At 40.0% G+C, this 16,420-nt stretch overlaps 2 long non-coding RNA genes across 2 annotated transcripts in view; one reads left to right on the top strand and one right to left on the bottom strand.

The window, feature by feature from the left end:
• LOC123277664 (uncharacterized) overlaps nucleotides 1-4,771 on the top strand; it is a 33,860-nt gene extending 29,089 nt beyond the window's left edge. The window contains exon 4 of the long non-coding RNA XR_011494810.1: nucleotides 3,930-4,771. This is a non-coding gene — a long non-coding RNA (uncharacterized lncRNA). The remainder of the gene's footprint in view (nucleotides 1-3,929) is intronic.
• LOC123277665 (uncharacterized) overlaps nucleotides 1-16,420 on the bottom strand; it is a 76,383-nt gene that overhangs the window by 28,578 nt on the left and 31,385 nt on the right. The window lies entirely within an intron of this gene.

The following is a 16,420-nucleotide window of genomic DNA, read 5'->3' as shown; positions in this document are numbered from 1 at the left end:
AAAAGAAAAATACACTTTTAAAAATTAATATCAAATAACTCTGATATGCTTTTCTGCATCATTAAAGGTCAAGGGCTAAAAAACTACTTTCTAATGGGTTTGTAAGCTTCTTTAGCTTCTTTTAACAAGAAAGCCACAGAAAAAGATTTCTGTGTCAGTTCCCAGACAGAAAGCTAATAAAGTCCAGGGAGGAGACGGTCAAAAGAGACGCTCTAAGGTCTCACAGAAAGACATCTTCCCGTGGTTAGACCCAGTCTTCCTCTAAGTTGTAGTTTCACTCTTGTACTGTCTTCAGGTACACGGAAGAGTGGTCAAGGGCAAGAAGAAAAACGAGAATCTGCAGACTGGTGATTGACAAAGTCTTCTCTCACTTGACTTAGTCTATAACACCAATTAATCTTTTGCAAAAGATTATTTTGATGCTTTCAATTCATTCTGAGTGACAATATTTTTGCATACATGTGTCTTTTTGTGTAACATTTACTGATGTTGCTGTTATGGGGTTTTAGAAAGGAAATGCTGCTTGTCTCATTGTGTACTAATAAAGATCAATGCGTGTCTCAACTTTTTCCTTTTAAAATATTCCTAAAGGTGAATTTAAGTAGACAGTAAAGTTAAAGCATCCACTGCCTGCAACTGCTAAAACATCAATTATTCTGGCACCTCCTATTTACTGATAAAACGATATTAAATGGTGAAATAGAGCTCTCCTAGCATCCGCCTGCTTCCTACAATGCAATGCTGAAGCACTGTAGCCTCAGTCTGCTGCTTCCTTCTGCCAAATCCATTCTGCAGAGTTTCTGGCAGGAATGAAAGAACGTACCCGAGATGATTACTAATGTGTTAGGTTATTAAAAATTAAGTCCCCCAGAGCTGTCTTTACATTCATTCCCAGGAGGTCAGTCCAGGACACCAGAATTAAAGGCTACTCTTTGATCACCTTAACCTTAAATTGCCTCCTTCTGAAGGCTGAAGGCTGAAGGCCTGTCTCACGATCTGAGCATTTTAATGGCCGTGTAAATTACTGACTAAAGAAATAACCAACTTTACAAAGGGCAGCCAACTAAATCCATGAATAAATTAGGCTCAATGTTAATCAGATGGTGGACAACCAATATAATACAGAACTCACTCTCTGCATCACATTTATCATCAACAAATGTGTGGTTTTTTGTGGTAATTGGCCTGGGCTGGGTGAACAGATTTTAGGACAGATGGATAAAAACCATGACAAAAATAACAACAAATTGCAAAGCTTCCCTAAACACAAACATCTGACATTTAGCCCATTTGTTATGCCCTAGGAAAGGAAGAAGATCCCAGGATACATATACAAAGATGTTCGGTATTCTCCTATATTCATAGCCAGAACTGCTGATCAGATGATGTAATAGAAATCATCAAACTACTTCTATTTCAAGATGTGACATTAATTGGGGACTTTGTGGAAAATTACTTAAGCTCACTGGCATAAATCTATTTGGTTGTAAAATTAGTGGACTTTACCATATCTTCTACAAACACTTACAACTATAAAACTCCAAAATTCTATGATAATTTATTATGAAGCACATAATAGAGGACCTTTGTTTTGTTCACTGCTGAATTTGAGCACTTAGAATTGTGCCCAGCACAGAATAAATTCTCCACAACTATTTCTTGAATGAATATAGGCATAAATAAGTGCTGAATGAATGTGTACATAAAGCATGTATCCTTTCAGTTTCTTACTGACTATATTATTATTTACATACAAGGACTATGTTGTGAAGAATTTTCTTAAAACTCCCAAAGTACCATGAGCTCAAGTCCATGGTATAAGAAAAGAAGTAAAGAGTAAGGAAAATATTTCCTAACTTTTTACTGCATAAAATACTTATAGATTCGTAAATGAGCAACCGCAGGGAGGGCAACAGATCAAGATCAATGAAAACTGGTGAAGCCTTGGGCAAAAGAAAAAAGTATACAGAGACTTTCTTAAAAAAAAATCTGTGAATCTTTTGGGCAAACATTTCAGATTTCTGAGTTATCAAACATGGAATTAACAAATTTCGAGACTAGCTCATCAGGCATCCAAACTGCAAAGGAACTTACCCTGGCCTTGGGTGGGTCACTGACTCGTTTTATCCACGTGCCACATATATATCCTCCAATTGGAAACTAGGAACATATGGTGACTGTAGGAGAAATACCTCTTATTCAAGCTGACAGAATGAGTTAATTGCTAGCTAAGTGAGTTGATCTTTTAAGTGAAATCACTTGTACTTGTCTACTTGAATGTTGGAGCATGCATCCCCAATGTTGGTTTGAGTAGAGCTGATGCCAAGCTTTTGTTGCTGGCAATAGATAATCGTACACTCAACTACTTGGAGCCATTTCTTGTCTGTGATTACAAAATCTTTTCATCTGTATAAAAGAGGATTTAAGAGACAGGATGGTAGAAATAATACGAGTAAAAAAGAGATGGGGAAATCTTGTCGAATTTCAGTGTGCAAAGACCTCATAGAGATTAGAAAGGCAAATGAGGAGACAGAAAATAATATTAATAAGCTCTCATTGTTGAGTGACTACTATGTGCATATATATAACCTCATAACAAGCATAAAAACATGGATATTATCACAGTCTCATAGATGAGAAAGTGCAGGCTCAGAGAGAGAAAGTAATGGCCTAAGGGCAGACAGAAAGTCAGAATTGAAGCTAAGTTCTATTTGACTCCATGTTCTATACTCTTGACTACATCAAACTTCCAAAAAAGGATTTTTTTACATATCACTGATAGAGTCACAGTATCTTATGCTGAGAAACACTGAATTTGAGTTTGATTCATACTTTGGTTGTCAAGACTGATCATTTGGCTGTTTTATTACAGATACTACATTTATGAGGCCTTAAGTTAAAATACACTTAAATTTCCATTATTTCAGTATTCGAGAGCAGGTAAAACTTTCAAGAATGAATTCTACTTTTTAGAGCTGAGCTGAAAATGTGCCTTTGCCTTCCTTTCTCAGCCTTTTAAATAACATCAATCAGAATATTAAATCCATACTTTTCAGAGGTAATAAGCTCTCCTTTACAATATAGCACCACCGTATGTGTGTGTGTGTGTGTGTGTGTGTGGATCGCATCTCAGAAATAAAAATTGACTACATTCTTTTGAAGAATCCATAGTTTTTATTTCTAATTTTTCTGCTTTAATCTTATTTCCTTCCTTTCAACAGAATTGAGGTCCCTGGACCTTTCTAAGGGTTTTCTCTGCATTTCTTGCATCTCCAGTGTCTTACCTGTGGCCCCTGCAACCTCCTCACTCAGCTGCAGCAACTCGGCTGCCATGCCCTTCCTCGGACCCACCAGGGTGCTCACACCTTGTGGTTTTGCATTTATTATTTGGCTTTTGCTTCCGCCTGGAATACTCTTCTCTCTCTCCCCAGAGGCCCACAGCACTAACTCCCTGACGTCCTTTCAGCCTCTCCTCAAATGCAAGTGCTCAATGGGCCTCAGCTAAAAACTCTGTTTACTTTTGCAAATTGTTCCCCATACCCCACCCTTCCGCTGCTCTACTCCCTTTTTTAGCATCTATCACCTTCTAACATACTCAATAATTTACTTTTTATCTTCTTTATTGTTTATTGGCTGTCCACCCCTCTACAATGAAAGCTCCATGCAGGCCGGGAGCTTTGTTTTATTTACTGATATATCCCCAAAGCCTAAAACAGTGCCTGATGCATGACAGGCTCTCAGTAAATATTAGTTAAATGAATGAGGATCTCATTGATATAAATTCTTCTACTGAAATTTCTTTGTCAAAGAGTGGCCAGATTTTAGAATTCAGATGCTTTTAGTAAATTAAAGAGTTTATACTTACCGTAAAGATTACCTAAACCAAGAAAAATTACCGCCTTAAAATAAAAGTGCTTAAAACTCCACAGGCTTTCCAGAAGACTCACTTCCTCTCAACTGTTACTCCTCCTATAAGCACCAGCCACAATCCTCTACAAGACCTCATCGCTGAGGAGCAGCAGACATCTTCCAGCTCGGATCGGATCCCTCACAAAGGTGTTTAAAACCAAAGTCAAGGGCAGACAATCACTGTCCTAGATGCGATGGTCATAAACCAGGTGTTTGGGTTAATGGACCTTCTCATATACGCAAAACCCGGAGAGACTGTGCTCGCTTTCCCATTCTGGATTTTTTTTTCTTTGCTCTTTAGACACATCTGGATCCAACTTAGGATCTTAATTTTTATCCTGGAGCTACACCTCTGCTAAGCCATCTGCCTGATCCTGAGTCTTCTCGTCTATTTCATCCGTTTTTCTCTGATACTCAAGAGATGGGCTTTTAAATTGAAAGTACCCATGCTCTCCTCCCTTCCTGTAGAATACACACCACATAATCCTTCATGCTAGCTGCACCTATCCTCAATGAATGAGCACAATGATTGTACCCTATATTCAAACAAATATAAATCAAATATAAATGGAAAAATTGATATACAGAATATATAATTATAATTTATTTCTATACATATACAAACCCTAATGTGCATGTGTTCTTACTCTTCTTCCCAGTCAGGGTCCTTAACATGCCTGTTAACGCATATCTCCATATCTCCTTCTCCTTGTTTTTCCTAAGCTGGTTACCATGTGATGCTCAGTGCACATTTCAGAGAGTACTTTCTCTCCTTTCACATCTCTCTTACTACTGAGAAAAGCAAAGCTTGCTCTGAGTTGTTGTTTATTTGTTTTGACCCTTTGAATAAACGGAGGAGTGAAGCTACAACCTTAGTCTCTTTTTCATGTGCCCTGCGGTGTTCTACTCCATACTATGGCGTGATACTCCACCTCTGTAAGCCTCCATACACCTCGTGCTCCATTGTGCAAGTGGAAGCTCAAAGTGAGACCCACGTTCATCCCTCAAATTCTCTAATGACACTGTCAGCAGAAGCGCCACATGACTCCACCTAGATGCGAATAGATTCAGGTTTACTTTAACTCCTTTGAGTGCTACAATCCAGGACGTGTGTGTTTTTCTCAAAGCGTGTTTGCACACATAGAGTTCTCGCCTTCACAGCCTCGTACTGACTCTGTCTCCGCAAGGTCCCTCCCGGAGTCCCCTGTCCTCAGCGGGAAGCACAGACTGCTGCAATTTAATGGGTTCTCGTAGATTCCCTGGCTATTTTCACTTCTAATTCTTCCAGTACTTAAGTCTTTTTTTTTTTTTTGTCTTATACCTGTGGTGACCCCATTTCCTGTTAATTCTTGATCACCTTTCCAGAAAGTTTCCACAGCCAAGCCTAAAAGGAGAAGGAGCTCGTTTCACTGTTCCCTTTTCTCCTCTGGCTTCCGGGCTGGACCCAGCTCTCTCATTTGACCCACTATTCCAGACCCCACTCACTCCTCCCACAGCCACTATGGGTGCATATTGTCTACTTTAAAACATAATGCAACTACAGTAAAAGCCTTAGGTCAAAGACCTCTGTCTACGCTGCCACCACCATCAACCTGCGACCTGGAGCTCCTTTACTCGACTAAAGGTTAGAAACCTCAGACCAGGGAAAAGGTAAAGATCCCACATCATGAAACCCACAGAGGCCTATTTGGAATGGGTGGATAAGCCATGTTCTGCAAATCACATTAGAAACAGAGCCTCTGACTTGACAATATTCAAATTTGGCTATTTATTTTTCTTTTCAGATATATTCTAAGTCTCCACACTCTCATCATTATATCTGAAACCTGAGATTTTGAGTGCCAATTAATTATCTTTTCAAACTTTTCTCCCAGTTCACAGTGGCAATTGTGGTCATCCAGACTTGATACCATTTACTTCGCACTGGCCTGGCGTCACCTGGATGCGAGTCCTAGTTCCACAGTTAGTTAGTTCCACAGCCCACCAGCTGCGAGAACTTGTGCAGTGACTTAGGCTCTCTTAGCCTTAGATTCCTAATCTATAAAATGTAAATAATAATTGTAGCTTTTAGGGGTCCAGCAAGGTTCAATGAAAAAGCTATTTACAAATATGTGGGCAGAGTTTAAAGAACACAACAAGAAATGATGTGGTGCCCAGGGTTATTAATGGCAGGGCTCCTTGCCATCCCTGAGCCTGAGAGGCAAAAGATGGAGCAGTTCCTAGAACCAGAGAGCTCTAACCTGGTTAGAGGAAAGCAGCCAACCCTCTGCAACACAGCAGGCAGAGAGCTGGGCAATAACTACATTGACATCACTCACCTCCTTCTTCCCCAAATCCCACCAGTACTCCCACTGGCTGAACACAACTGGAAGCCAGAGGCAAAAAAATCCAGTAGACACTGTCCATAAAAGTCAGCCTCCTGGAACACCCAAGCAAGAGACAAAGGGTGAGGAGTAGATCTGGAGGGGCACCAGAAGATATCCAGCACAGTTTACACATTCTGCTCCTCAGCATCGACTCTGATAATTTATCTGGGTGAAAAAATCCATGTCCCTAACATAGATAACAAACCAACCATTAGCTATTACATAATCGCAGAATGAGGCCATACTCCCACCTAAAGTATAAAACATGAGCTATTACCAACACGCTAAATACAAGGGAGCGGGGGGCGGGGGGCAGCAAAAGTAACAATTAATTAACATGAAATTAGGTGAATTAACATGACATTTAGGTGTTATGGTCACTGCCTTTGTAAATAGTCATGAAGCCTCAGTTGATAATCACAACATCTTTATTCCACTATCAATTTTCTTTTTACTCTACTGTCTGCAGCACCCAAGGATGGAAGGTGTGACACAAACCTTCATTTCTGTAGAAACTGTTGGTTCAGTCTCTATTGAGTTGCCACAGTTTTCCACTAACCATGACTATTGGGAGAGTACTAAAGGATGTCCTGGCACATCCTTTAGGTTCCAGACATAGTGCTCTTTGCCCTAATGATGGAGCAGCAAGCCAGTTTGTCCTTGGTATTTGGGCTCAGTCACCCTGGCAAAGACAGTGACCCCTTTCTCTGTCTATTGCTTCAGGGGTATAAGAAGCCCAGAGTAGCCAGGGAGCAGGCTGAGCTTTCAGTTACTCAGAACCATGACTGGGTTCCCTGAGGGAAGCCTTTCTCTCTAGGGCATTTCTCTCTTGGGCTTCCAAATCCACCAAGCTCAAGCTTAGGATACTACTTGGTATAAAAGTGAGAAATGCCACTCCAACCTCCAACTCTGGCATCCCAGCGCCCCATATTCCAACTAAGGGGTAGACTAACATACGTAAGCTGATGGTTTAAGCCATGCATCACAATCTGCATGACCCCTTACAGGGTGTTATCACAGAGCTGGGACCGGGACCACTTCTGGGTCATTAGGGTAAGTGGTAGAATCAGTGAATGCTGTGGGCATGAACCCATTCCTGCCCTTTCTGTGCTGTAAAACATGCTTCAATGGTGGAGGAAACATTTTGTGGAACAGCATGGTGATGGACACAGCACTCTGTACGTCAATAACTGGTGGCGCAGGCAGAAGCTCTGTGGGCAGGGAGGCAAATCCGTACCCAGAATCTGTGTCTATTCTGATGGGAGCAGAGCACTGCCTCTGCAATGTTGAAAAGAGGATCACTACAGTCAATGTACCACCATGCGACTGTCAGGTAGCCCTGGGAAATGATACCATGTCAGGGATCAGCCTTAGCAAGGGGAAGGACATGTTTTTGAGCTCATGCAGAGATTCCAACTCTGCTGCCATAGCCCTATTTGAGCATAGGTCTAACATACACACTGGAGAAAGAAGCATGTGGACAGCCATCTTGCCAATCTGATTACTAAGGGCCTCCTCCATAGTGGATGCCCTCTGGTGGCATGTAAGTGAGGCACAGACGTCTCCCCACCTGGTACCCACCGTGAAAGGACCAGCACATACCTCTCTCCCACACCTCCTGGCTATTAGACTCCAGCCCTGGCCCTGAGCCATATCTGTCCTGTGACTATAGGAGATGAGGAACTCTTCAAAGCTGCCAGTCTTTCTGGTTTTCCACTCATTTCAAAGTTGAACATTCAAGAACTTCATTTTTCCCTTTTCCCATTTCCCTGACAAGGAGTTTATCTGTGAATGTCCAATCTCAGAATCTCACTTTAGGAGTGGAAATTCTGAGGCCATTTTGGAACCAATACATTATTAGTCAGGGTGCGATCAAACTGGGTAACTAAGGAGAATTAAAGAGTGAAAGTTGTGGGCAGGGTTTAAGGAGAGCAACAAGGAATGAATAAATATTAATATAATCAAAGGAGGTAGGAGCCAGGAGGGAGAAGTCTCAGGGAGAGACAGGAACACATTGAAACTTACTGTGTGCCAGGCTCTTTATTTATATCACCTTACATAATCCTCACAATCACTTTACAAAGTGGACATTATTATTGTTTTACAGGTAGGAGGCTCAGAGCGTCAAGGAGCTTGCCCAGAGTCACACAGCTATTCAGCAGGAAAGCCAGACCTGGAGTTGAGGAATTTCTCACACCCTAATTCTTATCCTTTGCACCGCCTCATAAGACACCAGAAGTGCTGGAAGTCTCTTCTCTCCTGGCACACACCCACTTCACTCCCCTCTCCTTCCTCTATCTGGCCCCTTTTCTGACCCTGTCCCAGCTGGTCCAATTTAAACCATTCAGCTAAGCACTGAGTCAGCTCACTTCCATTCCTGTCTCCAGGTGCTCTGCTCTGGCCCAGGCTTTGAGAAGACATGCAAAATAAAAGTCTCAGGAAAAGGCTTTGCTCATAAACATCTAAAAATCTTATTAACACAACACGTAACAATCTTTTAAAGATCACAATCACACACACACACATTTATTTTGTCATTCATTGACCCAATATTTCTTGAGGTCCTACTATGTCATGTGTGTTTTTGGCAAAGGAGAATAAAATAGTTAATACAATATATTAAAATCTCTGCCTTCATAGAGTTTACATTTTATTAAGTGAAGAAAATGTTAGGGAGGAGGCAGAAAATAAATAAAATAAACACAAGCAAATATATAGTGTGTTAGATGGTGATAAGGGAGATAGGCAGTGGGTGGGGGCATAAGGAGAGCGGCAGGCTGTGACTTTAAATAGAATGGTCAGGGAAGGCCTCATGGAGAAGGTGACATTTCAACAATACTGGAAGGAAAGAGGAGATCTTTTTATATTTAGGTGAGAAGAGAATTTCAAGCAGTTGGAACAGCAAGTGCAAAGGCCCTGAAGGAGGAGCACGCCAGACATCAATGAGAAACAGCAAGGAAGCCAGTGTGGCTGGACCAGAGTGACTCGGGGAGGGTCATAGGAGGCAAAGTCAGAGAGGGAACAAAAGCCAGACTGTGTAATACCTTATAGCTTTAGGAGTCTGGTTTTTACTCTGAGATGGGCAGCCATAAAGGGTTTAAACCACAAGGGACATGATCTCTCTTCTTTTTAACAGGATCATTCTAGCTGCTTATTTAGAATGGATTGTAGGAGGACAAAGGCAGAAATAGAAAGACTAGTTAAGAAGCTATTGAAAATACACACACACACACACACACACATACTCCAACCTAATTACAGGAGTTTCATTCATTCTTTCTTTTTCTCATTTAATAAACATTTATTGAGAATCCACTATGTACAAAGAACTGTAGGTGATATTAAATAAACCCTGTAGCCTACTGCCTACTCTTAACCAAGAACTTGAAATGGGGACTGCTGTAGACTGTTTGCCTTCCTCCAGAATTCATTTGTTGGAACCTAATCCCCAAGGTGAGGGTATTTAGACATGGGGCCTTTGAGAGATGATTGAGTTGTGAGGACAGAGCCCTCATGAATAGGATTTGCGCCTTTATAAAAGAGGCCCCAGAGAGGTCCCTCGCCCCTTTCACCACTTGAGGACACAGCAAAAGGACAGCTCCCTATGAACCAGGAAGCAGGCCCTCACCAGACGCCAAATCTGCCAGAGCCTTGATCTTGGACTTCCAGCCTCCAGAACTGTGAGAAACAGATTTCTGTTGTTTATAAGCCACGGAGTCTGTGGTATTCTCTTACAGCAGCCCAAAGGGTTAAAACTGGGACTCTTTGCAAGTATTATAAAGGTGTCCTGTCTTCCAGGAAGACCTGACAAAGCCTTGAAAGAATTTTTGTATCTTTCATGCTTAAGTAAAGTAAAGACACACAACAAATGAGACAACTTTTTGGATTTCCACACAATCAGCTTACTGCATTTGATATTGTTCTCAGAAATGCTGCACGTTCCCAAAGAAAAACTGTAGTGTTCATAGAAATATGACAGCTACTCTTAAAAAAGACACAGATAATATCGGCAATTATTTTTACTGAAAGAGGAGATTTCCATGGAATTCAAGAAAGTACTGCAATTGTTTTTACTATTAGAAAATATACATAAATATTATTCAAAGGTTCTACATCCTCAGATTCCAAGACAAGGACCCTTGTGTTTAAATACCACTGAGATGAGCTGAAGGCCCAAAGCTCCACGTAATGTTGATGCTTCCCAGGATGGAGGTTACATGACAAGAATCTCTAATCAGAAGGCAAGCAGATCAGAGACGCATGGGGCAGAGTCACCGGACTTCTTAGCTTTATCAGATTTCTTGTATTAAGGCATCATCCTAGAAATGCATTGACCATAGAAATTGTGTATATGCTCACTGTTCCTGGGATCTTAGGAAAATGAAACAGGTCATCATTTCCATTATGGTGTCCTCTGGCTTGAGGTAAGAGGTTGTATGAAGGGAAGAAATAAACAAAATTTTGGGAAAAAGTATGATGTTGGAGGTTGAATATCATCTGTTTCGCACCTTGATGCCTTGTTAATACAGTTACCTTTCACATCTCTGCTCACTTGGCTCACCCTTCTTCATCCCTCAAGACTCCTCTTGGGCACATATCCTACAGAAGTCTTCACTGAACACTGAACTCCCCTGAACCTCTCTAGCATCTCGTGTGTGTCTATCTTATCACTTACAATGAATTGTGTTGTCTTGTCCATGAGAGTACAAGCCCGTTGATGAAAGAAACCCCGTTCCTCATCTTTGTACCCGTAGAACCCAGGATAGTACTTAACAAATAATGTGTTCAATAAGTGTTGATTGTTTGAAATGGATTAAAGACTTAAACATAAGACCTGATACCATAAAACTCCTAGAAGAAAACATAGGAGAGAAGCTCTTTAACATTGGTCTTTGCAATTATTTTTCAGATATGATACCAAAACCACAAGGAACAAAGGAAAAAATCAACAAGTAGCACTACGTGAAACTAAAAAGGTTTTACACAGCAAAAGAAACAATCAACAAAATAAAAGGGCAACCTATAAAATGGGAGAAAATGTTTGCAAACCATATATCGGATAAGGGGTTAATATCCAAAATATACAAAGAAACCATACAACTCAATAACAAAAAAGCAAACAGTCTAATTTAAAAACGGACAGAGCAACCAAATAGATATTTTTCCAAGGAAGACATCTAAATGGCCAACAGGTACACAAAAAGATTTTCAAATCACTAATCATCAGGGAAATGCAAATCCAAACCACAGTGAGATATCACCACACGCTTGTTAGAATGGCTGTCATCAAAGTTTGGAGAGGGTGTGAAAAAAAGGAAACTCTCATACACTGTTGGTGAAAATGCAAATTAGTTCAGCCACTATGGAAAACAGTATGGAGGTCCTCAAAAGATTAAAACTAAAACTACCATATGATCCAGAAGTTCCATTCCTAGGTATATATCCAATGGAAATGAAAACAGGATGTTGAAGAGATTTATGCCCTCTCTCGTTTGTTGCAGCATTATTCACAATAGCCAAGATATGGAAACAACCTAAGAGTCCATCAATGGATGAATGGATAAAGACGATGTGGTATAGATAGATAGATAGATAGATATAGATAGATATAGATATATACACACACACACAATTGAAAATTACTCAACCATAGGAAAGAAGGAAATTGTGTCATTTGTAAGAACATGGATGGACTTTCAGGGCATTATGCTAAATGAAATAAGTCAGAGAAAGACATATACCGTATGATATCACTTATACATAAAATCTAAAAAAGCTGAACTTATAAAAACAGAGAGTAGAATGGTGGTTTCCAGGGGCTGGGGGTTGGGAGAAGTGAGGAGATATGGTTTAAGGGTACAAGCTTACCACCAGTAGATACATAAGTCTTGGAGATCTAATGCACAGCATAGTGATTAGAGGCAACAATACTGTACCATAAACTTGAAAGTTGCTAAGAGACTAGATCTCAATTGTTCCTACTACACAAAAAAAGAGATAAGAGGAAAGAAGATGCCGCTTCAGATGCCAATCACACATCCAAGTTGTCACTTGTACTTCTGACCAACTGGCCAGTTGGTTCCAATGACATCCACCTTGGGTTCGATTAATTTGCTAGAGTGGCTCATAGAACTCACAGAAACATTTTATTTACTAAATTACCAGTTTATTATATAAGGATATAATTTAGAAACAGCAAAATAGAAGAGTTACATTGGGCCAGGTATGGGGAAAGGGACACTGAGCTTTCATGCTCTCTCTGGACACACCACTCTCCCCAAGACTCCAGATGTTCACCAGCCCAGAAGATCTCCAAATCCCCCTCCTTTTGGGTATTTATGGAGGCATTGTTACATATGCATTATTGATTGAATCATTGATCATGGTGATCAATTCAACCTCCAGTTCCTCTCCCCTCCCCAAAGGTCAGGGCAGTGGGACTGAAAATTCCAACCTTCTAATCATGTGGTCAGTTCTCCTGGCAACTAGCCCCCATTCTTAGGTGTGGTCCCAAGGTCACCTCCATAACATAACAAAAGACACCTTTATTTCTCTCAGCACTTAGGAAATTCCAAGGGATTTAGGAGCTCTGTGTCAGAAACAAGGACAAATAACAAATATATATTTCTTACTATAATCACAATATCACAGCCTCTAACCCATTTTTTACCCTGCAGGCAGAGTGAACTTCACAAAATGCCTATGTTGCTCTCTTGTATAACACATGCTGATGGCTTCTCATTTGTCTTAGGATAACATACCGAGTACTCACATGGTCTACAAGGCCCTCATGATCTGCCCTGTCTTCTCTCCAGTTTCATCGTACGCTACTCTCTCTTTCACTCTCTGAGTACCAGCCCCACATCTTTCATTTCTTCTGATGTGCCATATCCCTTCCAACATTGGGACTTTTGCACATGTTGTTTCCCTCTGGAATATTTCCCCAGGTCGATTCCCCCTCCACATTCTTTGCCTATGAACTTTCTTCCCTGCCCTCTTTGACTAGGTGACATTCTCATAATTTAGTCCTCTAACACCACGTTTCTTTTTCAAAGCACTCATCCAAATTATTATTAAATTATGAATCCTCTCTCTATATATTTAATCTGTATACACTCTTCTGGAATATATGCTCAACAAAGGCAGGAACTATATCTTTCTGGTTCTTTGTTATGCCCCAACACCTATGTTTTGTACAATGTGCCAAGTCCAAGCTCCTGAGACTTGGATATGATTTTTCATGGTATCCTCTCTACTTAGGGCATCTTCCCCCTACTCTGTACCTTGTGCACTTTTTCCACCTGGGACACTCCAGTGTACTTCTCAAGGTGAAACTCAAATATCGCCTTATCATTGTAATACCTTTACCCTATCACCCGTAGGAAGAAATAACAAATTCCACTTCATCAATCAACAACTTTCTATGTATCTTATTACAACATGTGACAAATTCTAATGCAGGTATTTCTGTGGGCCCAACTTTCCATATGAAACTAAAATTCTCAAGCTCATTAATCATTGTTGAAGTCATTCGTTCTGTTCTTCAAATATGTGGCTTTCCTCTTTCTGAGTATTTAGTTAGATTACATTTCCCCACTCCCTCAAAGCTAACTGTGATCATGTCACTTGCTTCAGGCAATGAAATGTAGGTGAAAGTGATCTGTGTTGTTTCCAGGCAGATGTTTTCAGAGGTAGTGCACGGTTTGCCACATGCTCGCTCCCTCTACCATGGTGACTTGCAACACTCCAGTAGTGGCTGCCCCACTGGCCTGGGTCCTAGAGTAAGGACTATGTGGAGCATAGCTCCAAGACAAATCATAGTGGACAAGTCATGTGAGCAAGAAATAAACCTTGCTTTAAGTCACTGAGATTTGGAGGTTGTTCGTACCATGGTATAATCTAGCCTATCCTGACAGTACACTTTGTTTTTTACATCATTATGTATCCAGCACTTGGTCCAATACTTGACATGTAGTAAGTACCCAATATAGGGTTGATGAATTGACTTGAAATTGATCACGTATATACAGCATAAATTACTCACATGCATTATGATTGATTCTTTTTTCTGTTCGCAACACTGCCAGTAGTGGCATTTGCTTAGCAGATGCAACTCTAAATAGTCAGACTAAACTAATTTACGTAAAAAGAAAACCATTTAGCCAAATTTGAGTTGATTGGTCAGTGGTCTTATTCATTCATTCTCAAACTTTGATGTGCATTAGAAACACCCTGTGGTGAATTTTCAAAACGTAGATGCTTCAGCTCCATCCTCAGAGCGTCTGAATTGGCATGCTTGGATTGAGGGCTGGCCCTTTAAATGGAGAAAAATCTCCACAGGTGATTCATATGCACCTAGTGATTGAGAATCACAGATATTATCTTTTGTTTAAAATCTGTCTGAACATAATGCAGACTCAGTCTTTTTTCCACTTCTTCAGTAGCAGACAAAAACCATTCTTAAGAAAACGCAAAAGAATAGATGAAACAGGAAGAACGGTAGTGGAAAAACCCTTGGCCAAAACTTCTGGTTAAAATCTCTGCTTTATATGTTAACCGGACAATATTTCCTCATAATCCATTTCCAAACTTTCCTTTAAAATCTCTCTGAGTACTTTAAATATAGACAATTTTTATTAAAATATAAAAATTAAGAAAATTAAAAATAAATTCTCTTGAGGAAAAATGACAACTGTTGGAAAGGACATGGAGCAAGTGGAGTTCTCATACACTGTTAGCAGTTGTGTAAACTAGTACAACCACTTTGGAAAATGATTTGGTGGTATTTACAAAGCTGAATATGTGCAAGTCCTATGACTCAATAATCACACTCCTGGATATATAGCAAAAATATATGCAAACCTATATTTGCAATAAGACGTGTTATAGAATGTTCATAGCAGCACTGTTCATAATAGCCAAACACTAGAAGCCATTCAAATACTTATCAAGAATGGATAATGAGTAAATTGTAGTATATTTGTATAAAGGAACACTATACAGCAAGGTGAATAAACAGTCTGCAACCACACACAACAATACACCTGAAACTCGCAAATGATATTAAGCAAGAGAATTAAAATACACAAAAAGAGCATACTATAAGGCTGCTTTTAGATAAAGTACAAAAATGGGGAAACATGCTGATAAAAGTCAGCATGGACTTCTAGGATGATGACTAGAAGGATGCACACTATTGTTCTGTTTCTTGATCTGAATGCTAGTTACATAGGAGTGCTCACTTTGCAAAAATTCACTGATTGTAATAATTGATTTATGTGCAATTTTCTGTATGTAAATCATACTTCAACAAAAAACCTTTTTTTTAAATCCTACAATTGACAAAACAATAATTAAAAGAGCTCTAAAGACAAAAATAGTGGACAAAAAAATTACACAAGTCTAGGAGAAATTTTGCTTTGGAAAACATTGGACTAAGAAATTAATCCATTAGACCGTATACACTTCGACCTCTGAAACAGAGCTCTACCAGCCAAGAAGTAGATACAAAATCAACTCTGCTGCTTCCCATCAACTCAGAAACACATACTGTTCAAACCAGAAAACTGGAAATTCAGAAAACTGATAGTGGTGAGTCATAGTCAGCCTTCTCCCTTCCTATCAACGGTCTTTCTGCATCTATTCTGAGACTACTGTCCTGGCAATCTCTTCTCCCAAAAAGATGCTGAGGGCACTATAGAATGTGTAATTGTTTTTCATAAAATGTAATGAGCAGCATTGGGTACAGAAGGCCATGTGAGCACTGAATCTTATTTGCGATGCTAGAGATTTCTTCAGAATCCTTAGAATATAACTTCTCCTTCACTTGATTTAAAAACCAGGGAGTCAAGGCAGAAGATCCCTTCTGTCAGTACTTTCTATATTTCAACTGATAGAAACCCAGCTCAAATAAGACTGGTACAAATGGGGAGTTTATTGGAAGGATTCTAGGTTGTCCCATTCAATTGAAATACACTTTGAATAACCCCTCAGCAAAATGGGCAGAGATCCTGTTGGACTCCAGGACCAGTTGAGGAGGCAATATCAGGAACATTTTCTAAGCACAAACTCTGGATCTAGACTGTGGGGGGTTTGCAGCTGGCTCTTCCCCTTGCCTTTCCTTATTTAACCTCTGAATATTTCAT

This window comes from Equus asinus, chromosome 16 (assembly GCF_041296235.1).
Source record: "Equus asinus isolate D_3611 breed Donkey chromosome 16, EquAss-T2T_v2, whole genome shotgun sequence".
NCBI classification, from domain to species: domain Eukaryota; kingdom Metazoa; phylum Chordata; class Mammalia; order Perissodactyla; family Equidae; genus Equus; species Equus asinus.
The sequence above is the reverse complement of the archived record's forward strand: the minus strand, read 5'-3'. Positions and strand labels throughout refer to the sequence as shown.